We start from the raw sequence: 10,835 nt of genomic DNA, 5'->3' as shown, positions 1-10,835 counted from the left end.
AATATTAAAAGCTTCTTGACTCAACTGGTGTCTGTGGTTACAAGAAGCTTGAAAAGAAACGTCTGGAGAGCTGCTTGCGTTTTGGGAGACGTGAAGTCGATTACTTTATATAGCTTTTATATTCAGTGCAGATGCTACATCTCATGCATGGTGCACATATGTCAGGAAGCGAATATCGATTATTTCTTAATTCCCATGAAATCCTCAGGCGGCACATGAACAGGCTGATGGATGAACTTCTTTCCTTTAGATTGTGTCTCATATCTCATTTTATTTACCCGTCTGTAATCACGTCTAGATAAAAAATGCAAGTCTGTAAAAAGGAGTTTGGTGTTTTTCCAGCAAGCAGCCTAATACTCGCTAAATTTACCGAGTAAATCTCTGGCGGTAATGAATTTCTGCAGGCCTTAATGAATAATTTAGAATAATGACTTGGATTATATGCCACCTGTTTTGTCTGGTTTATTGAGCTGAAATTCCCCTGATTTCTTTGGGAAATGGCACAGTTCAGAGAGCACATTACTCAGAACGGCGCCCGTGAAAGGAGACGCATACGTCACCAGGGTGACCTCATACACGCTGCCTCCGATTCGTGAGGCTGATGATCTCAGATGAGCCCGGATTGTGACAAGCTCGATTTCTTTTGTGCATGTGCATGCATATTGCGAGGACATGCACGGTTGTAATAATTGTCTTATTAGGGATGTGTTCCTAATAAGATTATGTGGTTTTAACTGCTATAAATTGTGGGTAGGGAATCTGGGTATAATTTTTATTTATTTATTTATTTTTTATTTGAAAGCTTGCCAGAGAAGGTGTGTGCACTGGAATCGGATCTGACGGTGCAAAAAAAAAAACCAAAAAAAAAAAACCCAAAAACAAAATGACACGCAAGCATGAGGCTTTACTTTCATGTACAGTTTGAAAGCAAAGCTCGTGGGCAAAATTCCCATCGTGACTACACATTTCAAATGTTTCAGCACTGGAAAACACAGTTTGCTTTATTTCCCTCAGTCTTTGTGTGTGAAAGAAACAAGTTCACACTGGTGCGCACGCATTTCTGATTTATTCGCACAGCCGACGCTTCACGTAGCCCACGCGATCCACTGTGTTCACAGGAAGCATCGTTCAATTCATTTTTTTAAAAAAACAGATATTATCAGATATACAGAAATATTAGCTTGCATCTTCACTGGGCTTTGTTGTTGTTCTTCTTCAACATTATTTTTCTAAAAACAAAAAAACTTTCTGGAAAAACAGCTATTATAATGAAGAGGATAACATTTGGACTTGCAGCAGCATTACATCCCAAATCTGTAGCTCATTGTTTTTGAACACATTTTTTGGGGAATGTAACAAACCCAAAATAACCTACATCCAATACAATATTATTAGTTGGTTATTGGTTTTCGAATATAAACAACAGTTCCCAGATTTGCGTAGTTTTGAATCACAGAAAGCTTGTTTAGTCGCTCAGATTAGATTAGGACATTGCCAGAATGTTCCATCTGCTTTAGTCTGAGTTATAATATAATATAATATAATATAATATAATATAATATAATATAATATAATATAATATAATATAATATAATATAATATAATATAATATAATATAATATAATATAATATAATATAATATAATATAATATAATAATACAATAGAATTCGTGAATCGTCTATTTTTTCTACAGGCCAGCTTTTACATGTTTTCCAGTTTCATGGTGGGTGGGCCCATATATAGCCACGCCCACTTCATCATTTTGGTTTATATTGAAAGACAGAGATGTGCAGATGCAGAGCAGTAAACAAATACAGATGTATATTTTGAAGTTTCTAGGAGAATTCTGCAACTGAAATTTGTAATAATGCAGCTACATAAAATTACTGAATGGTTTCAGCAGTAATTTCTTTAAAGACCATTTGAAGTGATGTTTATTCCATAGTGGTGCTTCATGTTACTAGTTTGAAAGTATTTGACACATCACTTGTGAATTTACTTCTTCATCCATTGGTCTGTTTCATGTGAAATGTTGCGATGTTCATAATGATTTATAATCACAGTCTCTGGTGTCACCCGAATGGGGATGAGGTTCCTCTTAAGGTTTCTTCCTCATGTCGTCTCAGGGAGTTTTTCCTTGCCACAGTCACCTCAGGCTTGCTCATTAGGGATAAATATAAATGTAAATATAAATATTAATTTAAATATAAGTCTGATATTAAACCTTGAAATTTTTGTTCTATATTAATTCAGTTCAATTCAGTTTATTTGTATAGCGCTTTTAACAATGGACATTGTCTCAAAGCAGCTTTACAGAAGTATAGAAATATATGAAAAGGTTACTATTTATCCCTAATGAGCAAGCCTGAGGTGATAGTGGTGAGGAAAAACTCCCTGAGATAATATGAGGAAGAATCGAGAGGAACCACGCTCAGTTAGAAACCTTATACTAATCACACCAGATTTGTTCAATCAAAAGTGACTGAAAACCCTGACCTGTGTTTAGATTTTGTATTTCTGGCATTTGGCAGACACCCTTATCCAGAGATTTTATACAACAGAGCAATTGAGGTTTAAGGGCATTGCTCAAAGGCCTAGCTGTGGTAGATTGGCAGACCTGGGATTTGAACTCATGACCGTCTGATTGGTACTCCAACACCTTTACCACTGAGCTACCACACTGCGGAGCTGTATCAAGCCTCTGGATAAGCAGTGTCCAGAAAAATAACTGACAATCATTTAGCTCATTAGGACCACAGCCCAGCAGCTGATGACCCTGTTTAATGTAGTATGTGAAGAAATGTATTTATCAAAGCATTTGGCAGATCTTTGGGGTTCTCAGAGGGATGAGTAGCATATTCTCTCTCTCTCTCTCTCTCTCTCTCTCTCTCTCTCTGATCAATGACATCTCCAAGCTCAGTTATGTGGAAGAGGGTTGACAGCACAAGTGTATTAGGCTGCTCTGTGTTGAAAAATGACCATCACTTTAAAAATATGCTTCACATGTCTTGGAGGAAGGCTGTGTTAAGCCTGTGTTAAGCCCGTGTTAAGCCTGTGTTAAGCCCGTGTTGTGTTACAGGAGAGCCGGCTGGTGGCTGAAAAAATTGGTAGGAAACTGGGGGAAATATTGCATCTGACACGAAGAGTGATTGTGTGATGATTGTAAACTCTTGGCTGAACAACTTGGTTGTTGTAAGCAGTTTCTGATTTGCACTAGATACCCAGACCCCCCAGTGTAGGCACTGGGATAGGAAATGTGGAATAAAAGGTAGGAATTGGGGGTAAGTGTGGAATTTCCGTCTCTAGTGGAGAAATGGGAATTTCTGTGAAGTTAACTATAAAGGAAGTTGAGTTGTAGTAGGAATGTAAGCATTATTTTTTTCATTCACTTCACACACCTCGGCTTTCAATTTCTCTTTCTTTTTTTTTTGTAATATCGAACTGACAGGAACCGTTGACATCCCCACAGGTTTCTGAGTTGCCTGCTGTCCTTCTTTCCACATCCCAGTGATAGGAGCTTTCAGTGTGTGTGTGTGTGTGTGTGTGTGTGTGTGTGACTTGACAGCCTATCAGGCTTCACAGCTTCACTTACCTCCTGCAGGAGCCTCAAACTGCTTGTGTCTTGAAATGGTGCTGGGATAATCCATGAGCTCAAAACAACAACGCTTTATAATTGGCCTTTGCAGCAGACCTTGGGGTGTGTCAAGCATTAAACACTCAACGTGATAAACGTCGGTGACGTGTACCAGCTCGGCAGGTCATCACGGACATTATCACTTTCCTTTCATTTTGGGTAAAAAGATTACAAATCAAACCACCAAAACTTTGTGGCATAATGCTTTATAGATCATTACAAGCGCAGATTTGAAGCAGTTTGCGTTACAGACGAAACATTCGATAAGCTCCAGCCTTATTGTCTACTCTCTCATCGTCATAAATAAATCAAATCCAGGGTTTATGGCTAGGATGAGTTTGGACCAGGGCTAGGATCTGTGTTTAAGCCTTTCAAATCCCTTCTTAGTGTTTTGCAACAGAATGGTGATAGATTACTCTTTTGCCTGACTAATGAACAATACAAAGCAGAAGACAGGATACAGTGACTAGATACGGTGGTGTAAACGACATGCATTTCATGTAAAGTTTCCTATAACATCAGTCTGCCATTATTTTAGCTCCTCGGATGAAGCGCCGAGCTCCTCGGATGAAGCGCCGAGCTCCTCGGTGTCCGCCTGCAAGACAGACAGATCATTAGAGCCGAAGCACACCGAGAGCGAGAGCAGACAGACATAAGGCTCGGAATAAATCAGCTCCAGGCTAAGATTGAGAATGCTGAAGGCGTGTGTACAGAGAAGCCAAGAGCAGCATCTGTGTCTGTGTGATTTTTTATTTTTTTTATTGTTATTTTCTGTAATATGGCAGAAATCCATAAACGTGTGGTGGCTCACCTCCAGCTTCTCCGTCTCTGATTTGGCTGGAAGAGACTTCTGTGGTGTGTGAAAGGCCTGAGGCAAGAGGCAAAAGATTAATAAGCGTGAACATTAAAGAGATTGTACACTCTCTCTCTCGCTCTCTCTCTCTCTCTCTCTCTCACACACACACACACACACACACATACACCCATATATAGCAAAGGAGGTTTAACATGATACACTAGGTGGTGCTGGACAGCCGTCGAAATGATTCTCACTCACTCTCTCACACACACACACACACACAAGGTGACACTGACCACACACACAATATCATGACAAAAATATCCAATTTGGCCCACAACAAATGAAACCCTGTTTACTTTCACAAGCTCAAGTTGTTCAAGATGTTCAACATTCGGTGGAGTGTCTGCGATGCAAGAGTTCGCACCTTTTTCGCTTGCTGCACCTCATCTGTCGATTTGGACCGATTTTTGACCGTCTGCTTCAGTGGCGAAGTGGTCTGTCAGAGACAATAAAACAAAACGTATACTCTAATCAAATATTTCATTAATAATTCATTGTAGATGAAACCCTCAGGCACTCAAGCACTGACTTTATTCTCTGCTTGGTCCATGGCTTCTCTCAAGTATAGATCAATCCGTTGAGGCTCGGGATGCTTGCGATGTCGCAGCAGGCGGTTCTCTGTAAGGAAAAGGAGTGAAATGAAGAGAAAAAGCCTTATTTGGTGTTTATTCATGTAAAAAAGTGGGTAGCCTGATGAGCTGAGTTAGAGTTTCACATGTGCATTGTCACTCGTTATGATCGACTCCTGCATCATATCCCGGATTTGCCACGTGACCCGGGAGGAAGTTGGTAAAGACATGTCCTGGCTGTCCTTTTATTGCACTTCAAGAGCTCTGAATTTGTGTAGCGGATATATAAAACCCTTCATTAATGTTGCATGAAGCAATACGCCATTTTATAAACTGGGTTTTGAAACTTGAGCTTCTTCTGAATTTGTGAAATGTTTTATTGCATGATTGATGTTTGATTTTTTTTTTTTTAAAGAATACTGCCTAAATAGTCCAAAAACTCTTTGTCACTTCATGTCATGTAGAGACAGCAAATAAGTGTACTCAGAAACAGCCAAACCCATGAGGCTTGATAATGAAACCTGCAGAAGCCTGGACGCTGATTAGAGAGGTAACATAAAACAAGTGTGTGTAATATTTAGGACATGTGACCAGGTCATGTGACATGCAAGGGCTGATGGGTGACGTAGACGAGCACCGATTTCGGCATAATCGTGACACTTTTTGAAAATAATGGTTGTAAAACCCATATCTCAGGGATAAATCCTAATTCATAGTCACACAGAAGAGCAAAACAAGAAATATGTGAAATAAGAAGGAACTAGAAGGATGATGTATCTTAAAACCGAGCTTGGTGTAAGAGTATTAAGTTACCTGAGAGCAAAGATGGCAAACACCGGCACAAAAATCATAAGAGTAATAACATTTACAAGACAAACAAAGCAACAAACACTACAGCGCTGCTGACGGTTCGATTCTGACTGCTCAGTAGATGCTGATGAATTTTCTATAGTAGCAGCTCGGCATGAAAAAAATCATCAAATCAAATGATAAAAAGAGGCAGGAGAGGGAACGGATATTTATAGCTGCCATAATTGAACTTGTCTTGCATATGTTCCATCACATTAATCTATGTAACTACAAACGGATAAAAGTCTTGTTTTTTGAATGAATAAAAATATGACATTACTGGTGTATTAGAGGAATAAAATGATGAATTATTGGAAAATCATGAGTTTTGTGGTACCAGCAATTAAGAGCATGCCATGTCTATCTATAGATAGATAGATAGATAGATAGATAGATAGATAGATAGATAGATAGACAGACAGACATACTGATAGATAGATAGATAGATAGATAGATAGATAGATAGATAGATAGATAGATAGATAGATAGATAGATAGATAGATAGATAGATAGATAGATAGATAGATAGATAGATAGATACTGTAGAAAGACACACAGACACAGACAGACAGACAGATAGATAGACAGACAAATAGGCAGACAGACAGACAGACAGACAGACAGATAGATAGATAGATAGATAGATAGATAGATAGATAGATAGATAGATAGATAGATAGATAGATAGATAGATAGATAGATAGATAGATACTGTAGAAAGACACACAGACACAGACAGACAGACAGATAGATAGACAGACAAATAGGCAGACAGATAGATAGACAGACAGATAGATAGACAGACAGATAGATAGATAGATAGACATATAGATCGATAGATATAGACAGACAGATAGATAGATAGATAGATAGATAGATAGATAGATAGATAGATAGATAGATAGATAGATAGATAGATAGATAGTCACACCATCACAGATATGCCATTACATCTGTCAGCCCGTGAAAGCAAAGAACTAGTGTTTATAATGACCTTAGAAACTACAATGACCTAATAGTTCCTCATGGGTCATTGATTGCTGTTGTAGAAAGGACATTAATCAGCTACAGTTACATTATTTTCTGTTTAGTGTCACCCAAATGAGGATGGGTTCCCTTCTGAGCCTGGTTCCTCTCAAGGTTTCTTCCTTTCCATCCCAGGGAGTTTTTCCTTGCCACCGTTGCCACAGGCTTGCTCATTAGGGATAAAATAGTCTAATTATAGAATTTAATAATTTATTCTTACTTCTAGTTAATTAGTTATTTTTTTTAATTAATTTATTATTATTATTTTTCATTTTCCCCTCCCCTTTCTCTGTTTTCTTCTTTTGTAAAGCTGCTTTGAGACAATGTTCATTGTAAAATAAATTGAATTGAATTGAATTGAATTGAATTGAATTGAATTGAATTGAATTGAACTGAATTAGATAGATAGATAGATAGATAGATAGATAGATAGATAGATAGATAGATAGATAGATAGATAGATAGATAGATAGATAGATAGATAGATAGATAGATAGATAGATAGATAGATAATGAAAAACTCCCTGAAAGGAAATCTGACCCTGAAATGATCTGGGCATCACTGGATTATAATGTGATTATACATCATTTCTCTTCTGTACAGTACAGAGTCAAGCAGTGCTGATTGTGTTACACAGGAACTTGAGTAGGAGCGTTGGAGTCTGATTTCATCAGAGTTCACTAGAGTTCATTAGAGTTGACTATCATATCAAGGGTAGTGTTGTGATTGAGACTGATGAAGTTATTGTAGTATTTCTTTAATGTAGTAAGACATGATGAAAGAGACTCATCTCAAACAGCATGATCGTTCAGTACAGAGGTGTAACAGGGGAAAAAACAGGAAGTCAACAGGAAGTTCCTGTGACACACACACACCCACTCCCTAAAAAACACTCAAAATGGAATTAATTAATGGTTTAAATAGTAGAACTGAATGCCACAGGTTAATAAAGTGTCTCGAGGTGGGGTTCGTATGTATTTCAGCATGCAGAAAACCGATGACCCATCCATCTGTTACTGCCTCATACAGACCTGACCGAACAGCCAAGACAGAGAAAGAGTTGGCATTTTGTCTCTGTGTTGCCGCAGCAAGTGCCAACGAAATCATTGTCAGGTTGACGACCAATACAAAAGCCAACCAAGAAACACGGCCAAATGTTACTCCTGCACTCTCTGAACAGTCTGCATCACCAGACGGTATTGCCATGGCAACAAGAAGGCAATGGGTGTCTGACAGATGAAGTGGTGTAAGTGTCAGGCACGGTCTCTTGATGGCACATTTAGAAGCCACCTGTCTGATCTCAAAATATGATTTTTATAGCTTAAGTAACTATTAGTGGAAAAATCGGGGTGTTTCGGAGATATTTTAGAAAGGTAGCTAGCTTTCTGAGGTTTATTCATGATTCTGGATGAAACTGTTCTTTCTATATTCGAAGAGCTAGGTTTTTGAATAAGTTTACTTTCCATCTTATCTAGTAAAAACACAGGCTAGGAATCTACAAAGAACCTGGTAGGATTCCTCCAGGCTGACAAACTGAAGACGTCTCTAGCTCCAGGTGTAGAGGCCGATTGAGCTCCACGATGCGTTTCCTGTCACTGCTTCCTGTCTCTCTCTCTCTCTCTCTCTCTCTCTCTCTCTAGTAATCTGAAAGCTGTTTCTATCTCTCACTGCTTTAGAAATACTTCATTCAAATATTGAGCTAAGAGATGAGAACATCCTTCATTCCACTATCAACAGGTAGTCCTAAGGCACTGTGGGTGAAGTGAAAACAGACAAGCGTCCTTGAAAGCGATTCAAAAATCTTGGTCGGAAATAGATCAATCTCATGGACGTGCACATATTACTGATAAATAATGGTATTTAAAGGGGAATTTATTTATTTTCTAGACTAATAAAAGGAAAATGCTGTTCTCTCCAGATTTTCTAGCAATCGTCCAAGCCAGTGTGATGCCCTCTAATTTTAAATCGAGCGCTTGTCTGATTTCTTAGGAAACGCTCGATACGTTATGACTGCTTGACTTCAATAAACCATGTTGAAAATGTTCGGTGAAGTGAATCCATACCAAAACTTCAGCTTCTAGTCAGATCTTGAAATATAACCCGAGATAGAAGATAAAGACCTTTGGTATTTTCTGTATCTGAATGAATTTACAAAATCGCATCATGAGAATAAAATGTTATCTAAAGTACAGGAGTGAATCTTAAACAGTCCAGACAGTCCAAAAGAGGTTAACTGAGTTGGCAGAGAATGAGTACGAGCTTTTTAAAACCACTCCAGAACCGACAAATCAATGAATATCCTGTGAGGAGTCAGACAAACAGCAAATACAACGATCCATTTACATTTAAAACAAGTTTTAATATTAATAAAATGATAGATCTAAAACGAAAAGGAATGATTATACTCATCGTCTTCGTCTGTTTCTCTTTTTTTTTATCATATTCCATTCAGAAGCACTTATTAAAGGTCATTTATCAGAAAATGGAGATGATTACCCATACGACAAAACATAGCTCTGGGTGAAGTGTAACCAAAGCCGTTGTGCATGTAGCGTTCCATCGCTCGATTCTGAACTTTGAAAAAGTGAAGCCGTGAGGAACGATGCAGAAATCTGTTCATCTCAGCATGGTTCCATTCAACGCAGCAATTACAGCAAGCAATTATCACGAGAAACCCGGCGAGCATGTTCGCTGGAAAACACTCCTTAATCGCTTCTTCCAGCAGGAACAAATAGTGTAATTGCCCCTCACAAGGGCTTTAAAATGAACTCTTACCTTGGAGGATGCTGGTGGAGTCTAGCCTGCCGCTCCTGATGAGTAAATGGAGGCAGCAGAGCAAACAGGAACACCCCACTGTGTACAGACACAGCTCTAAAGAAGGATTTATAAATGTTTGATTTCCACACACAAAAAAAAAAAACACCACCACGGCTAACGGTTAGAAAGCAAACCCCCAGCTTGTAGATACTCCTTCCTTTCTGTACCTCTTATTCTTTCTGTCTTCCCTCTCTGTCGTTTTTCTACTTCCCTGCCCCACCTCCCTCTCGCACTCCCCCACTCCAACCCCCACCTCCTTTGGCTTGGACGTCTAAAGCGTGTGATGGCTGATTCTTACTCTGAATTTGATTAAGGCTTACCTCCTCTTCACTGTCTGTTCAGGAGGACATATATCAGTCTCCTAGAAGTGACTTTCCCAAAAGAGTGAGAGAGAGAGAGAGAGAGAGGGAGGGAAGAGGAAAGAGAGACAGACAGAGAGAGAGAGAGAAAAAGGGATGTATGATTGTGTAAGTCCAAATTCCTCTGTGTGTGTGCGTGCGTGTGTGCATGTGTGTGTGTGTTTGTGTGTGTGTGTGTGTGTGTGTGTTGTGTGTGTGTGTGTGCATTATGAGGCAGGAAAGAGCCACAGGCATCCATCAGCATCAGGAGGCCAAACAGATCACACACCATCCATTATCTCCTCTCCTCCACTCTCCTCTCTCTCTCTCTCTCTCTCTCTTTCTCTCTCTCTCTCTCTTTCCATGTCGTCTAGCCTCCACACACAGGACGCCACTGTGGAACAACGAAACGACACGACAACCTTCTTCAAAAAGCTTTTCAGCTTCTCTAGCACTTTGCGTGACCCCTGAAATCTGTAATCTGATCTGTAAAATTAAAAAAAAAAAACCCTTCTTTCTATCTCATGATTATGATCATAACTATATGTAAAACTCTTTATCTATTCAATCAAAGAATGAACTATTCAACCTTGCCTCATTTTGATCAATGTTCCAGATTATAAAAATTAATAATAATAATAATAAGCATTTATCTCCGGAAGACTTCATTAAACTCTTATATGTGCACGTTTTAATTAATTATAATTTGAGACTAGATTAAAATAAGTTGCTCAAAG

General features: G+C 38.8%; 1 long non-coding RNA gene across 2 annotated transcripts; it reads right to left on the bottom strand.

Annotated features, from left to right (window-relative positions):
- Positions 1–4,192: 4,192 nt before the first annotated feature.
- LOC131369441 (uncharacterized) lies at positions 4,193–10,227 on the bottom strand. 2 transcript variants are annotated; one of them, XR_009207267.1, is made up of 6 exons: positions 10,081–10,227; positions 9,719–9,814; positions 5,027–5,115; positions 4,862–4,933; positions 4,447–4,503; positions 4,193–4,230 (listed from the first exon to the last, which is right to left on the bottom strand). It is a non-coding gene; the product is annotated as an uncharacterized LOC131369441 (long non-coding RNA). The 2 variants fall into 2 exon arrangements; XR_009207266.1 differs by lacking the exon at positions 10,081–10,227 and having other exon boundaries at positions 9,719–9,974.
- Between the last annotated feature and the right edge of the window lie 608 nt (positions 10,228–10,835).

The sequence above is a fragment of the Hemibagrus wyckioides genome, linkage group LG18, assembly GCF_019097595.1.
Source record: "Hemibagrus wyckioides isolate EC202008001 linkage group LG18, SWU_Hwy_1.0, whole genome shotgun sequence".
Classification (NCBI taxonomy): Eukaryota; Metazoa; Chordata; class Actinopteri; order Siluriformes; family Bagridae; genus Hemibagrus; species Hemibagrus wyckioides.
This window is presented reverse-complemented; position numbering and strand designations above follow the sequence as displayed.